Source organism: Giraffa tippelskirchi, chromosome 9 (genome assembly GCF_054371585.1).
Source record: "Giraffa tippelskirchi isolate mGirTip1 chromosome 9, T2T-mGirTip1v1.2.pri, whole genome shotgun sequence".
NCBI classification, from domain to species: domain Eukaryota; kingdom Metazoa; phylum Chordata; class Mammalia; order Artiodactyla; family Giraffidae; genus Giraffa; species Giraffa tippelskirchi.
This window is the reverse complement of record NC_137283.1, coordinates 150,078,977-150,095,648: the sequence shown is the minus strand read 5'-3', so window position 1 is coordinate 150,095,648 and position 16,672 is coordinate 150,078,977. Positions and strand designations below refer to the sequence as shown.

Below are 16,672 nucleotides of genomic sequence, written 5' to 3'. Positions count from 1 at the left end.
TATTGTCTGGCCTCTGAATTATTTCTATTGATTAAGGAGGCCAAGAGCCTGGTGTGAACAATTTGGGGATAAGAGACACATGGGGGCTGGGAGGAGGACAGGACGCAGGCCTGGGTGGGGCACCAGCTTGGTGGGTTCAGGTGATCGATGTGTCAGGGGAAGACTCTCATGCATAGGCCTGGGGGGCAGGGCCCTGGGTTTAATCTCTGGCAAGAGGCAACACGGGGACCACGTAGCCCCAGTGGAGGAGGCTGGTGAAGAGGCAAGTGACTGGGAGAGCAGGAGAAAGGCAGAAGGACAGCGTTAGAGTCCTGGTCAGGACAGCCAGGTGGGGGAAGCTGGGCCTCTCTGGACACGCCTGGCCACCCCCAACCGTGCATGCTCCTGGCACCTGGACACAGAGTAGACCCCAGATGGGACTGGAATCTACTGGGAGGTGGTTTTAATGGGTGTCCACAATGAGCATACTTCCAAGAACATGCAACTCCACCTGATTGCTCTTGCCACTTCCTTAATATTCTGTTTGCATCCATTTTCAAATCTATAAATAGGGAACCGAGCCTCTCTCAGTAAGAAGACGTGAAATGGAGCACTGCCCGTGCTGAGGTGTTGGTGCGACCCTCTGAGGTCAGGGCTCAGTCACCCCTAAAGCTAGCAAAGGCCAGGAGCCCCGTGATAACAGAGAGATGGGGCCCTCTGCACAGACGTTGATCTCTCAATATCATTGGTAGACCCACTTCCCAAGAATTAGGAGGTCTTGTTAGTCCCGACGAGTGATGGATGATATCACTCTTTATCAGCGGATAGCCCTGAGACGTGAACATCAGATGCTCAATGCTGCTTGGACACTGCATGAAAGTAAATTATGAGGGGGAAGAAAATGGATCACACAGGCTACCAGAGTAGAACAAGCAGCCAGAAGAGACTGTCATGTGGCATCCGGTGGTAGCGCTGGATCCCCGTCTCCACGCGGATCCTGCAAATTCAGGTTCTGGCCTCAGTCCTCAAATTCTTTCTAATGAGCAGTTACTTTGGCCCACAAAAGTTCTAGGACTTCTCTGGGACAGAAACTACTAGAAAATATATTGCTGATGCCACTGCAGTTAAGGGCTGTCTTCAGGCCCTTTCAAAAGATCCAAAGAGTTCTCCGGTGGGGGATAGTTGGGTGTGGGGGGTGACGTGGAAATCTTGAGTCTTTTAAGAAAAGCAGGACTTCCCTCATAGCTCAGTCCTTAAAAACTGTGCCTGCAATGTAGGAGATGTGGCTTCTATCCCAGGGTCAGGAAGATCCCAAGGAGGAGGGCATGGAGACCCACTGAAGTACTCTTGCCTGGAGAATCCCCATGGTCAGAGGAGCCCGGCGGGTACAGTCCACGGGGTCGCAAGAGACGGACACAACTGAGCGAATAAACCACCACCGCAGGAAGGACTGCAAGAGGGACTGGGGAGGAGAGCTGAGGGGCCAGAAGGACTCGGAGGAGAAAAGAAACGCTGAGGGACAGGTGGAGCAAGGAGTGAGTCAGGAGGGGGCTACTACTGCCAGCGTCAGTGCCGCGGGGAGGAGGGCAGGGCGGAGAGTGGACTGAGAGCGGGGTGAGCCCTCCTATAAATAGCTCCCCGCGAAGTCGGATCCAACTAGTTTCCAGGTGGTGATGGACTGGAAGGATGGCCCCGAAGCGCGTCTTGGTTTGGCGGCTCTGGTTCTATTCGTGCCTCTCAGGTTCTGCACGGCGTGAAGTGGTGAGTTCGGGGATTAAACTGCGGTGAGTGGACACGGGGCCTTAAGACCCGAGAGGGATGGGGGTGTCGGAGGCGGTTCGGGGAACGCCGCGGTAGAGCCGCCTCCCTGCTTTTAAAGCTCGCGCTCCTGCTCCTCTGCCCCCACACCTCAGCTGGTTGCCGTCCCAGGCAGGGAAAAGACAAGATTTGGGTGAAAAAGGAATCCCAGCAGGAAGGGAGGGGAGGCAGGGAGACGTGGGAGCAAGGGCAGCGTCACGAAATGCTGCTGCAGGCCCCCAGCTCGCCCGTCGGGAATTCGGAGCCACTGCAGGACAGGTGGCGGCCGCTCCCGAGGCTCCGAACCCACGGGGTTCAGGGGAAGGCTAGGTCGAGTCTGGCCAGTTGTGTTGGGTGCACGGGATTTGGGGTCAGATGGGCAAGGGTCTAGGTGGAGTCCGCCACTTGGGCGGGGGGGTGGGGCAGTGCAGGAGGGAGGGGCGGGGAGATGGGTGAAGTCTGTCCTAGCAAGCCTCCTTAGAGTCCTGCTTGGTTACAACACTATTCCGTATCCATCCCTTCTCTCCGTGAAGCACAGGGCCTCCAAAATCTTCCCATCTGTGAAGGGACCCTAAACCTGCCCTCTGTCAACTGGCACCCTATCCTCTTGCCTGAGAATTCATCCCAGAAAAAGCCTCCCAGCCTGGCCCCCAGGACATAAAGCAGGAGAGATGGGAGAAGAGTTTCCCAAAGTGTGTGGCACAGGGCACCCCCACTTCTACCCTTCGGTCCCACATTCAGATTCCCTAAGACTATGGAGACAGTGGCTTATAATAGCTATTAATTAAGACAGGAGTTGGAGAACCTTTTCTTCAAAAGCCCTGGAGAAGGAAATGGCAACCCACTCCAGTATTCTTGCCTGGAGAATCCCATGGGCAGAGAAGCCTGGTAGGCTACAGTCCTTGGGGTCACAAAGAGTCGGACACAACTGAGTGACTTGACTTTCACTTTCTTCAAAAGACAGAGAGTAAATCTGTTGGTCTGGACAGGCCACTTGCTGTCTGTGTGCATTATACATCTCCACATTTGTGGTACAAGAGAAGGCAAAGATGACCTGAAAAAAAACAAAAGAACCGTGTGGCTGTCACACCACAGTAATGGATGGCTCATCCCCTAGGGACTCATCCAAGGGGTGCCTTAGCTGCCTGTTTGTGAACGAGAAACTTGCTCTGTCCTGCCTTATCGGTTCTGGGTGGTGTGAATGTGAAAGGATCTTGGGTCCAGCAGTTATGGACTAATGCCCCCTGACCCCCTCTGCTCTAGAGTGGCTTCCTTGGTCCCTGGACATCAGGGACACTGCATGAAACCTCAGGCATGAGCACACACATGAGTGTGTGTATGCTAAGTTGCTTCAGTCATGTCCAACTCTTTATGATCCTGTGGACTAGTGTCCTCTGTCCAAGAGATTCTCCAGGCAAGAATACTGGAGTGGGTTGCCATGCCCTCCTCCACGGGATCTTCTCTCACCCGGTAATAGATCCCACGTCTACACCAGCTCCAACATTGCAGGCGGATTCCTTACTGCTGAGCCACGGAGGCAGGCCCCGGAGAATAGTAGTCCTACAACAATTCTAATGTCACACCTAGGCCACCTGCTGCTGTCTCTCATTTGTTGCCTCTGGCCCTTCTTATACCAAACCACAATATCACTTCAACCCCCCGGCGGTGCCCCCCGAGTCGCCGCCCGTAAGGCCGCCGTGCGTCGTCGTCTTCCGGCGGTGGCGCGCTGCCGCGCAGCGCTTCTCCCGGTGGCGCGGCGGCTTCGGAGGCTCGGCCGCCGGGCACAGGCTTCCTAAAGACCGAAAAATGGAGGAGTTGGTAAACCAGTTGCAACCACTGAATGAGATGCAGATAGCTAATTCCGAAGGCGGATATGTGTGGCAAGTCACTGATATGAATCGGCTACACCGGTTCTTATGTTCTGGTTCTGAAGGTAGGACTTACTATATCAAAGAACAGAAGCTGGGCCTTGAGAATGCTGAAGCTTTAATCACATTGATTGAAGATGGCAGAGGATGTGAAGTGATACAGGAAATAAAGTCCTTTAGTCAAGAAGGCAGAACCGCAAAGCAGGAACCCACGCTCTTTGCCCTCGCCATTTGCTCCCAGTGTTCCGACATAAGCACCAAACAAGCCGCCTTCAAATCTGTTCCTGAAGTGTGTCGCATCCCTACACACCTCTTTACTTTTACCCAGTTTAAGAAAGATCTGAAGGAAAGCATGAAGTGTGGCATGTGGGGTCGTGCCCTCGGGAAGGCTGTAGCAGACTGGTACGATGAAAAGGGTGGCATGGCCCTCGCCCTGGCAGTTACAAAATACAAACAAAGAAACGGCTGGTCTCATAAAGATCTGTTAAGATTGTCACATCTTAAACCTTCCAGTGAAGGAGTTGCTATTGTCACCAAATATATTACAAAGGGCTGGAAAGAGGTCCATGAAATGTATAAAGAAAAAGCCCTTTCTGTGGAGGCTGAAAAATTATTAAAATATCTCGAGGCTGTAGAGAAAGTGAAACGCACAAAATGAACTGGAAGTCATTCATCTGATAGAAGAGCACAGACTGGTTAGGGAACATCTCCTAACAAATCACTTAAAGTCTAAAGAGGTATGGAAGGCTTTGTTACAGGAAATGCCTCTCACAGCATTACTAAGGAATCTGGGAAAGATGACAGCTAATTCAGTGCTTGAACCAGGAAACTCAGAAGTGTCTTTAGTATGTGAAAAGCTGTGTAATGAAAAACTGTTAAAAAAGGCTCGTATACACCCATTTCATGTTTTAATTGCATTAGAAACTTATAAGACAGGTCATGGGCTCAGAGGAAAACTGAAGTGGCACCAGGGACAGGGACCTGAAGGTAATCCCCCCCATTGTTTTTTGGGATGGCTAGGACCCCACTAAGGGTACTGCAGACCCCCCTGCATAAGAGAGGTAGGGCGAGGAATAGTGGGTAGTGTTCAGAACTTTGAGAAGAATTTAAGGCCTCGAGAATAATTCTCGAAGAACATTTTTGAAAAGAAACTTGAGATTTTAGAAAGAATTTTGAGAACAAAAAAGAGATTAAAATGGGTAATAGCGAGTCAAAAGAACGGCAACTTTTTATACAAGTAATCTTACAATTATTGAATAAAAGAGGAGTTAAGGTCAAAAAAGCTAGCGTCCAATCTTTTGTTACATTTGTGCAAGAGCAATGTCCTTGGTTTCCAAAAGAGGGTACTGTTAACTTAGATACCTGGGAAAAAGTAGGAAAACAATTAAAAACTTATTACACTCTGCACGGTCCAGAAAAGGTGCCTACTGACACCTTTTCCTTATGGAACATGATTAGAGATGCCCTAGATCCCGTGCATGAATCTAAAAAAATACCTATTAAAGAAAAAAATGAGGAAGAAGAGCCCAAGCCTAACTATCAACAATTAAGAAATATGCTGGCTGCCATGACCACCGATGGGCTTATAGAGAGTAGAGATAAAAAAGAGGAACAACTTTCACCCCAGGATGAGGGAGATTTAGAGGAAGCAGCAGCTCTTTGCCATTCTGATAAAAATTGGTCCTTTTTAACCAAAGATGCTCCCAAAAGTTTAAAGGAAATATCTCTAACTATACCATCCATGAAATCTAACCAGGCTCCAAAATCAAAAAAGAGAAGCAAAAAAGGCAAATAGACAGTTTAAATTTGAAGTGGAAAACTGTGAGGTTTTTGTCTGTCCAGATTTATGTGTGTCTCAGTGTTTGTCTCTGTCGTTGTACAGCATTGCTGAAGCCTAATTAGTCAATGAGCTCTATTTAATTGGCCTAAAAGAAAAGTAAGCGCTTACAAATCAGACAATTTTAAATACAAGAGAAATTAACCTAACTGAATTTCAGATTCACGTGAACTGAAAAATATTCAATATTAAATATCTAGTATTAATGTTTATTTGCTAATCTAATATAGACATGTCTAATAGTCATTAATATTAAGCATATTTTTATTGTACCTAGGTTTATTATAAGTTAAATATTGTTATATTGTTATATCTGTCACAAGTTTGTCAATAAAGAAGGTACCTCGAGTGAAGAAACTTAAAATATATATATATATAAATGAGATATGAACTTTTAGATAAACTCTATTAAGATTAAAAACGTCTGTCTAAAACAGTCTCTCTAAATTTCAGTAACCCGAATTTCTAGGGTTGTGCTAAACTAAATAACAGAAGTTTATTGAATAGCTAGGTCATTTCCAAATAAAATAAGATTCTAAAACATTCATTACTGAATACTAACTTACAAAAAAACTAAAGATTTTGGACTATTAATAAATAATGTTTGATGCCATCCTGAGGTGTTCGCTAAAATTTTTTAAAAAATTATCACTGGTATTTATGTTCACCAATCTATAAAATGCTAATATAAAGGTCAGTTCTTGGTTGCTTAAAAAAAAGGTAAGATGTGTGTTTTCAGTAAAGAAGGTATGAAAAATAAAGTTACATTTTATAAAGGGAAAAGGAAGTAAGTCTGACTTACAGGTGGCTATTTCAAGATGAGAGAACAAATGGGTACAGTAAGTGATAAGAAGTTTTTATGAAAAGTAGACCCCAAGGAAAGAGTTTTTGCAAGTTTTCTTGAGATGTTGAACTGCCTTTGATAATAAATCTTAAGTTTCTTTACATTTGAAGTGATCTGTTCTATGTTTACCTTACCTGAAATCTTCTTTGTTACTTTGGCTAAGTGAATATATTATTTCATAGTGATCTATATGATTCTATCTGACTGAGTGTTATAAACTCATTTGATATTTATCAACAAAACTGCCTAAATAACTTGACTTCTAGCTGACTTTGGGATGCTTCAGAGGGCCCCTGAGACATCCCAAGGAGCTATTAAACTACCTGAGTTCATTTGCTTTCAATAACAGATTATAAATTTCTTTGCCTTTAAGTGATTTGTGTTTGTTTTTAAAGTCTTTTGTTACTCTGGTAAAATAAATAAGCATTATTCAAGATTATGGTACATGTAAGAGCTCATTCTGCTTATACAAAAAATAACCCCTCACTGTTACACTTGTGTTATCCTAATGTCCTTAAACCATGGCAACAGTCTACTCTTAAACTGGGAAATTAGAAATGGATGAACAATAGCTAAAAATCAAAGAGTCAGGGCTATGGGAAATCCAAGACGGCCACTTAGCTTTTCCCAGCTCCCTGACAAACCTCATTTTTATTTGATGGGTTAAAGCCTTCCTTGGCTACAGGGTTAATGCCTCCATAATAAAAAAAAAAAATCATGTTTCACTAAATATTAAGTTTTGTAAATTGTTAAACTAAGTTTCTAGTTTTGTTAATTAAAGTCTAGTGTTTACTAAGACTCGCTTCTGAGATAGTTCTTTCTTATGTTATATTGCTGAAAGATTTAATTAAGTTATTAAAAGGACACTCTAAGTTTGTCTCTAAGGCTTATCTCAGTAACCAATCTTCAAATAAAGATCAGATGCTCCATGATGTACAACCAAGAGATTAACACCATGCTTTGTTTATAATTAATCATTTAAACGTAAACACACAGGGGCGGACTGCAATGATGAGACATTAGATTCCTGAAGGGGCTACGACTCGGCCTCTGGTCAAGTAAAAAGACCTCCTTACTAGAGAGTGAAAAGGGCAATTTGTGCTGTTAACTTGCGGGAGAGGATATCTTGTGTGTTTCCGCAGGATTCCACTTCTCTTGTTTAGATTCCTGACTTGAGGAAACCAAGGAAAAGCCGAAAGGCGAATGACCTTTCACCTGAGGCTTCACTACTAGTACATCACTTCAGGCACCTGGAGCTTCAAGAGAGACACACTGCTTGAATCCATCTTCCGCCGCCGCTGAAAAAGCAGCCCCCACCCCCTCCCTGCTTTCTTTTCAAAAAACCACAGCCTCCTTCAGAACACGCACCGTCCTGTCAGCAGTTTCAGAATCTCACTCTGAGCGATGCTCCAGGACCCATTCGCCCCAGACTGCGACCTACACCTGTGCCGCACAGACATCCTCACCCTGCTGCTTCAACTAGAGCCGCTGATCTTCCTACCTGGGGCCGAGTTAGGAGGTGGGCTGGGGAGGCTCATGGGCTGGTGGCTGAGCGGGGAGCCGCCACAACTCCCGGGCATCTTTTTGTTGTTATTGTTGTTATGCTTACATTGCTTGCCTGTCACAGTAAATACTTATTGGTATGATAATTATGGTCTGGCTGTTCTGCAACAATTACAAGATTTAATGCATCCACAATGGTTTGTAGGGCTGCTTGTCTTAAAAATTTCAGCTTTAATAACAGCAATTACTTCTGTTACTGTGGCAACAATATCGTTGACTCAACAAGTACATACTGCTCAATATGTCAATACTATGTCCAAAAATGTTTCTTTAACTCTAGCTATGCAAGAGATTATAGATAAAAAATTAAAAATAACAGTGGACACTCTAGAGGAAGCAGTCATGCATATTGGAACCGAGTTACAGGCTTTAAAGGTAAAGTTAATATTATCCTGTCACTCCGACTTTCGGTGGATTTGTGTGGCACCCTTAAAAGTAAATGATACAGATTATAATTGGGAAAAAATTAAAAATCACATTTCAGGTATTTGGAATAGCTTCAACACTGGCTTAGATCTAAAAAAAAAACTTCATGATCAAATAGGGACCTTGGAACAGTCCTGTCTAGATTTCACTACTGCAGGGGCCGCTAATGATTTCTTTCATACCTTTTCCAACTTCGTTACTAGAAAAAATATTTTATCAACTCTCTTCAGTTATCTTGCTGTAGCTGTTTTAATTCTGCTTCTCATTATAATCCTTCCTTGTATTGTCAGAGCTCTTTGGCTGAGCACTCAGAAGCTCGCGACTAAAATCTATCTGGCCGTCTTAAAAAATAAAAAAGGGGGAGATGCCGGGAGCCAGCTCACGAGATCCCACCCTTGACAGAGTCATGAGGAAGAGGAATGATCGAGCACAGGCTTCTCAGACCTCAGGGATTCTCGGGAGGCTGCCTCAGCGCTCACCTTAAAGATGATATCTGTCTTTCTGATGTTTGCTATAATAAACCTCTTCTTATTTTCTGTGACTTAGGCAAAAGGCTTTTCCTGATTTTCTTCTAAAATAGATCAATCTGAAACCTCAATCGACAAGGCCCCTGAACGGTAGCACCTTAATAAAATTATCTAGGATATAGAATATGCTAACCTAAATTCCTCTTGCTAGCATATTAGTTTGTTTAATAAATGTACCTGTGCCTTTGGAGCTAATGTGCATGGCAGTTCCTTAACAATAAACAATACTGAGAGCCTCCACACAGAAAGCCCCAACAGGCACAGAGCCCTTCGTAGGAAAAAAGGCTTATTAAGAAATGTAAGAGATATTGCTTTATGAAACTGTTACTTAGTCTACATTTACTCACTATGCTTTTAACTCTTAACGTATTTAGCCTATATAATGAAAACATAATAGTTAGAGATTTATACAAATAGAAGTTTAGCTTAATACAAATAATAAGACGATTGTTAATTCAGCTGGTGATTTTGCTAAACACTGACCTTGGTACTACATTGTTTCAGCCTGCCGTACTATGACTTTATGGGACCACATTCTTCTCTGTTAGGCTCAAGGCATAAGATAGAGTACAGAAAACAGGTTTCACCTTGAAACTCTGAGTTTATAGATTCTTTCTTTGTCATAATCTGCTGTGCCTGTATTCTTTAAAAAATGTAACTCCGGTACTTTCTGTGCCTGACACAAAAGTGTTCTGGCTGATCAACCCTTATCAATAAAGGAGTCACAGGATGTTAGCAGGCCTCCAGGCCAGAAGATGATGTAAATAACTTTAAACTTTTTGTAACTAAAAACACAAACAGTGTCCTGGTTCTGATAAGGGTCAAAAACTGCTGACCCATTGAGCTGGTCTGGCATGACTTTACACTTTACATTTGTCTCTATGTACAACTAAAAATATAAAAGCTGTCTTGAAAACAATAAAGTCAGGAGACACTTGGAGATGCTAAGACTCGCTGTGTCTTCTCATTCGCCGACGCCGTCCATCCTGAGGGAACCCCTGGACCAGCTGTAGCAGGACTCCGGCATCAACCCTATTATGGCTGGTCGGTCTAAACTAATGATTAGGGGTTGATGAGCCCAGATCATGATGGAAAACGTTGACATTCCATGACCAGAGGCCTCACCTCTACCAGCTCCCAGGACCGTACCAGGAGCCACATTTATATGGTCTGGTATTCCCCACTACAAATCGCATGGCCTTGCTTCAGGACATAAAGGGTCTGTGTTGTGAACCTCTAAGTAAAAGGCCATAGATGGCACATAGCACCTTTCTGACCACAGATACCTCTGACGTCACAGGTTCTGCTGGGTCATCTGCCCAAGAAGCAGGTCATCATTCAGCAATCATCTGTGACTGCTTTTGTCCTAGGACAGCAGTTGTAACAGAAAACTGTGCTCTGCAGAGCCTGAAATATGTCATATGCACAATTATAGAAATCAATGGCCACTGGGAATTAAATGGAGATATGATAGGGACTGTTAATGGTCCTTTAATTGGACTGGAACTTGGGGGTACAGAGTCGACCGATAAGAAAGTGAAAGAAGGAAGAAAAGAGGCTGATATTCCCTGGTTTACGCAGTATGCCAATATAACTCTAGGACAAAGACCTATCACCGTCTACGTAGGCTCAGGGCACCCTCTTGAAGAGGTCCTAAAAGCCTGGGCAAATAAGTAGACACAGCGGACACCTGTGCTCCGTGGAAACAGCCTGAAAGGGAGAGGGGGAGAGAGAGAGAACAAAATGAGGAAAGACATGGGGACCAGAGTTCTGGTGGAACTAAGGCGTTTATTTAACATATTGTGGGCATATATATACTCTCTTACAAGATAGCCCTTTTTAACAGAGACAGGGATCAAAAATCTAACAAGTCATCCAGAAAGCCAGAGGCTAGAATCATTCTCAAGAGAGGGGGTTGTAAAAGTTCCTTACATATCGGAAGGGAAGAGAGTTGTAAATGGCTGCTGTTCACCGTATGGAAAAGCTATTTTCCATACGAATGAGATACATGAATTTCTATTATCCCCAAAAGCTGGCTTGCCAGCCTTCTGGCACCTGTATTCAGGTGCTGTTAAGGAACATAGAATTCATGCAAGACTGAAAACAGCACACAGGAAGCCTCCTGTTAAATGTATCCTGACAACTCCCCCTGTTTTATTATATTTGTAAAAAGGTCCCGACCATATGAGTTTGTTTAGTCTCAACGAATCTCATAGAAAGGCAACAGTAAACAACAAATAAAGTCACCAAGACAAACACCAAAGTTACAGTTTCAGACCCGATGCTGTGAATATTTTGAAATCAACCTCGTGGGTATAGCCCAGATAATTAAACTGCTAGTTGCTCAGCTAAAGTCTCTAGATAAGTGGAAGAAGGCTGATGTTTTAAAAAAAAGGTAACAAGGAGTTCTTTTTGTACATACAGTGAGGCATTATTATGTATGTTTCATAAATGAATTTTGACCTGTACCCAGTTGTAGGTACTATAATTAGATTGAACAGGAGTAACACAATATTGAGTAGAATCCCAATCACAATCAAAAGGGAATCATTTCTTAACAAGTATATAGTTAGCAATTAATACAGGTTACAGAAGGTAAAGTCTTATTAGCATGTCCTTATAAAACGTCCGCTCCAAGTTTCAAGATTTTAGGTGCTCGCAACAAGTTTCCAGGTGTCTCGTAGTTTAGGCCCCATCTGTTTATTGATCTGAAGGCGAGGTGGGGAGATTTTCCTGTTAAGTCACTCAAGAAGTCCTTTGTCATGGTAATGAATTCTTTCCCTAAGGTTTTATAGTGTAACCATGGTTTACAATTTAAGCAAAGTCCAAAAGTCTTTTTTGGGAGGCAGGGCAAAAGCCCAAGTTTATCAGAATTCTGTTGGTCCCATGCACAAAGGAAGGACTTCATAACCTAGAGAAATGTTAATTAGTTTTTTCTTCTACTTCAGGGTGTGAGGGCCCTTTAATGCTCTAGGGAGAAGGCATATGTATAGAGTCATTAGTGGAAACAATTGATCTTCTCTCCGTCCATTTTACCACCTGTAGTAAAAAGGGGGTTAGGTATGAATGATTAATTTGCCTCGGGCGAGGGGGTGGCACAAGCGACCAAGCTAAGCATGGCTAGGAAAATGTTTTCTGGATTCTGCAGCATTCCCTGTTGAGAGACCAAATTTTCAGCTAGATTAGTAAGGGCTTTTATTTGTCCCCAAGCGGGGAGATTATAAGGTTGATGTAGCCAAGGGCAGCGCTTCCTGGATACCTTTAGAGCCGCCAAGGCCCGTATTGGAACTTCTTCTTACTGAGATATTTGTTGTTTTGTCTCTGTTTTGAAGGCTGGGGGCCCCCTTGGGTCGAATTTTCTGAAGAGGGAGTCATGCGAGTTTGTTGGATCCATCTGGGGAGATACAGGAATACCCTATTCCCTGTAAAATTACTTTCCTGGATTTCCATTGTTTTGTTAACCTGTCTTAATACCAAATGGGCAGAGGAAGAGAAGTGTCCTTCAATTCCTTGAAATGTTTTTCTGCTCTTGTTAAAATCTCTCCCTGTGGTAAGTTTAAAACATTTGAAACAGTTCAGTTCTATTCCCAGTTTTTATGCCATATGACCCAGCAATCCCACTGCTGGGCATACACACCGAGGAAACCAGAATTGAAAGAGACGCGTGTACCCCAGTGTTCATCGCAGCACTGTTTACAATAGCCAGGATGTGGAAGCAACCTAGATGTCCATCAGCAGATGAATGGATAAGGAAGCTGTGGTACATATACACAATGGAATATTACTCAGCCATTAAAAAGAATACATTTGAATCAGTTCTATTGAGATGGATGAAACTGGAGCCCATTACACAGTGTGAAGTAAGCCAGAAAGAAAAACACCAATACAGTATACTAATGCATATATATGGAATTTGAAAGATGGTAATGATAACCCTATATGCAAGACAGAATAAGAGACACAGATGCATAGAACAGTCTTATGGACTCTGAGGGAGAAAGTGAGGGTGGGACGTTCTGAGAGAATGGCATTGAGACATGTATAGTATCATATGTGAAACAGAAGACCATTCCATGTTCGATGCATGAGACAAATGCTCAGGGCTGGGGCAAAGGGATGATCCAGAGGGATGGGATGGGGAGGGAGGTGGGAGAGGGGTTCAGGATGGGGAACACATGTAAACCCATGGCTGATTCATGTTAATGTATGGCAAAAACCACTACAATATTGTAAAGTAATTAGCCCCCAACTAAAATAAAAAAACAAACAAACATTTAAAACAAATAAAGCTGTATTAACAATAGTATAGGTTTAGAAAATATCTTATGTTGGAATCTAGTAAAGTGTGCTTTAGATAAGGACGAAAGTAGTGTTTCTGTGTATTTCCCCTTTTTTAATCATTTTATTTGCAATTTTAGTGTGTGATGTGCTCATTCAACTATATCTTGTGCCTGTGGATTATAAGGAATACCTGTAATATGTTTAATAGAGAATGATTGTAAAAATTGTTTAAAGTGCCTAGAAATATAGGCAGGGCCATTGTCCATTTTAGTAGAACTCAGTTCAGTTCAGTTCAGTCGCTCAGTCGTGTCCGACTCTTTGTGACTCCATGAATCGCAGCATGCCAGGCCTCCCTGTCCATCACCAACTCCTGGAGTTTACCCAAACCTAGGAGTTCCCATTACTGCAAAATAAGCTAGTAAGTGAGTAATAACGTGTTGTGCAGCTTCACTGCGAAGAGGTGTGGCCCAAATAAAAGAAGAATTGGTATCAATACAGACATATAAGAAAGAAGGAGAAAGCTCAGGGCAATGGGTGACATCCATTTGCCATAATTCATTAGGTTGCAAACTGCTAGGATTAATTCCTTGTGCGATGGGTCGAAGATGTAAGGGTCTACAAGTGGAGCATTTATTAATAATTTCTTTAGCCTGGCGGTATGGGATTTTCCGTATCTGGTGTAGGGAGCCAGCGTTATTATGTAACAGAGCATGCTGTTCCTCCGGAGTAGCAAAAGAAATGAGTTTGTCAGCTTGTACATTACCATAAGTCATAGGGCCAGGAAGACAGGAGTGTGCTCTAATATGGGTAACATAAATGGGATAAGTGCAGTTTCTGATTAAGGATTGCAATTCGAAAAAAAGTTGTTGAATAATAGGTTGATTGGAGTTTATGGTGGAGGTTTCTATATTTTTTAATACAAAAACTGAATATAAGGAATCAGAGACTATATTAATGGGGTAAGGATGCAGGCAAATGACTTGAATAAGAGCATACAACTCATTTTGTTGAGCGGAATGAAATTTAGTATAAAAGACTTTATATTCCTTAAGAGACCAGAGTGAAGCTTTGGCATTTTTAGTCCCATCTATATAAAAGACCTCAGCTTGTGGTATAGGCTGTGAGCTGATAATGTGGGAAATAATAAATTCAGTATTTTTGAAGAAATTCCACAGCTTACCAGAAGGATAATGTCATCCTCTGTCATCCCCTTCTCCTCCTGCCTTCAATCTTTCCCGGCATCAGGGTCTTTTCAAATGAGTCAGCTCTTCGCATCAGGTGGCCAAATTATTGGAGTTGTTGTCAAAGTACTGAACTCAATATGCCAGCAAATTTGGAAAACTCAGCCATGGCCACAGGACTGGAAAAGGTCAGTTTTCATTCCAATCCCAAAGAAAGGCAATGCTAAAGAATGTTCAAACTATCACACAATTGCACTCATTTCACACATCAGCAAAATAATGCTCAAAATTCTCCAAGTCAGGCTTCAATGGTACGTGAACTGTGAACTCCCGATGTTCAAACTGAATTTAGAAAAGGCAGAGGAACCAGAGACTAAATTGCCAACATCTGCTGGATCATAGAAAAAGGAAGAGAATTCCAGAAAAACATCTACTTCTGCTTCATTGACTACACCAAAGCCTTTGACTGTGTGGATCACAACAAACTGTGGAAAATTTTTAAAGAGATGGGAATACCAGACCACTTGACCTGCCTCCTGAGAAATCTGTATGCAGGTCAAGAAGAAACAGTTAGAACCAGAGTTGGAACAACAGACTGGTCCCAAATTGTGAAAGGAGTACGTCAAGGATGTATATTGTCACCCTGCTTATTTAACTTATATGCAGAGTACATCATGCAAAGTGCTGGGCTCAGTGAAGCACAAGCTGAAATCAAGATTGCCGGGAGAAATATGAATAACCTCAGATATGCAGATGACACCACCCTTATGGCAGAAAGTGAAGAATTAAAGAGCCTCTTGATGAAAGTGAAAGATGAGAGTGAAAAAGCTGTCTTAAAATTCAGCATTCAGAAAACTAAGATCATGGCATCTGGTCCCATCACTTCATGGCAAATACATGGGGAAACAATGGAAACAGTGAGACACTTTATTTTGGGGGGCCCCAAAATCACTGAAGATGGTGACTGCAGCCATGAAATTAAGATTCTTGCTCCTTGGAAGAAAAGCTATGACCAACCTAGACAGCATAATAAAAAGTAGAGACATTACTTTGCCAACAAGAGTCCTTCTAGTCAAAGCTATGGTTTTTCCAGTAGTCATATATGGATGTGAGAGTTGGACTATAAAGAAAGCTGAGCGCCAAAGAACTGATGCTTTTGAACTGTGGTGTTGGAGAAGACTCTTGAGAGTCCCTTGGACTGCAAGGAGATCAACCTACTCAACCCTGAAGGAAATCAGTCCTGAATATTCATTGGAAGGACTGATGTTGAAGCTGAAGCTCCAATACTTTGTCCACCTGATTCAAAGAACTGACTCACTGGAAAAGACCCTGATGTTGGGAAAGATTGAAGGCAGGAGGAGAAGGGGATGACAGAGGATGAGAATATTGGATGGCTTCACCGACTCAAAAGACATGAGTTTGAGCAAGCTCCGGGAGTTGGTGATGGACTGGGAAGCCTGGCGTGCTGTCATCCATGGGGTCACAAAAAGTCAGACACAATTGCGCTACTGAACTAAACTGAACCAGCAAGTAAACAACAACAACCTCTCTACCTTGTATGCCAATTGTGTCAATGCCTTTTGTATCAATTTGGGAGGGGTGGGAATTGTGGGGAGGGTATGACTGAAGTCCAATCAAAGGGGTTTCGGAAGCTTTCAGACATGATAAAAAGCGTCTGGCTATGGATAGCTAAATTATAACACTGTCTTTTGGGTATCTCTGGGATCTAGAATCTAACCTCAGGAATAGGGAACAAAAGAACAAAGATGTGTGACAAAGGATTATTCATATTTTCTGAGAGTGAGAGGCTTTCCTTGTTAAGAATTTCAGTTGTTAAGATGAAGGGTTACGCTACCATGTGCTCCACTGATGTTTCCTCTGTCCCCTTTGGCTATTTTACTACAACCTCTTATTTGTTCATTACTAATTTTTATAGAAAGAAGTTTTGTATTTTGCCACATCATAATAGACGTTTGACTAAAGGGGAAGTCGAGGGTTATTAATTTGTGCCAAGACCTATGTTCAAAGCAATATTCATTTTGACTGGCAGATACATGGATTTTGTGCCAAGCATCATGTTTAATGAAGTAGATAATAGAAACAGAGAGCACTGACTGATTGCACCACATGAAATCCCTGAGCCACCACTGTTTAGTCTTGTAATTCAAGCAGATTTGAATGTGACTTTAAAAAAGTCAGAATATCGTTGCTGCTGCTGCTGCTAAGTCGAGTCAGTCGTGTCCAACTCTGTGTGACCCCATAGACGGCAGCCCACCAGGCTCCTCCATCCCTGGGATTCTCCAGGCAAGAGTACTGGAGTGGGGTGCCATTGCCTTCTCCATATCGTTGCTACCACCTGGCTTTCCATT

General features: G+C 43.0%; 1 long non-coding RNA gene and 1 pseudogene across 2 annotated transcripts; both read left to right on the top strand.

Annotated features, from left to right (window-relative positions):
• The first annotated feature begins 3,489 nt into the window (after positions 1-3,489).
• Positions 3,490-4,675, top strand: LOC145521932 (RNA-binding protein RO60 pseudogene; annotated as a pseudogene). Its single transcript, XR_014065761.1, has one exon. The product of XR_014065761.1 is annotated as an RNA-binding protein RO60 pseudogene (transcript).
• A 744-nt stretch (positions 4,676-5,419) lies between these two features.
• Positions 5,420-9,789, top strand: LOC145520220 (uncharacterized). Its single transcript, XR_014064319.1, has 4 exons — positions 5,420-5,820; positions 6,202-7,844; positions 8,169-8,263; positions 8,373-9,789. It is a non-coding gene; the product is annotated as an uncharacterized LOC145520220 (long non-coding RNA).
• Positions 9,790-16,672: the final 6,883 nt, after the last annotated feature.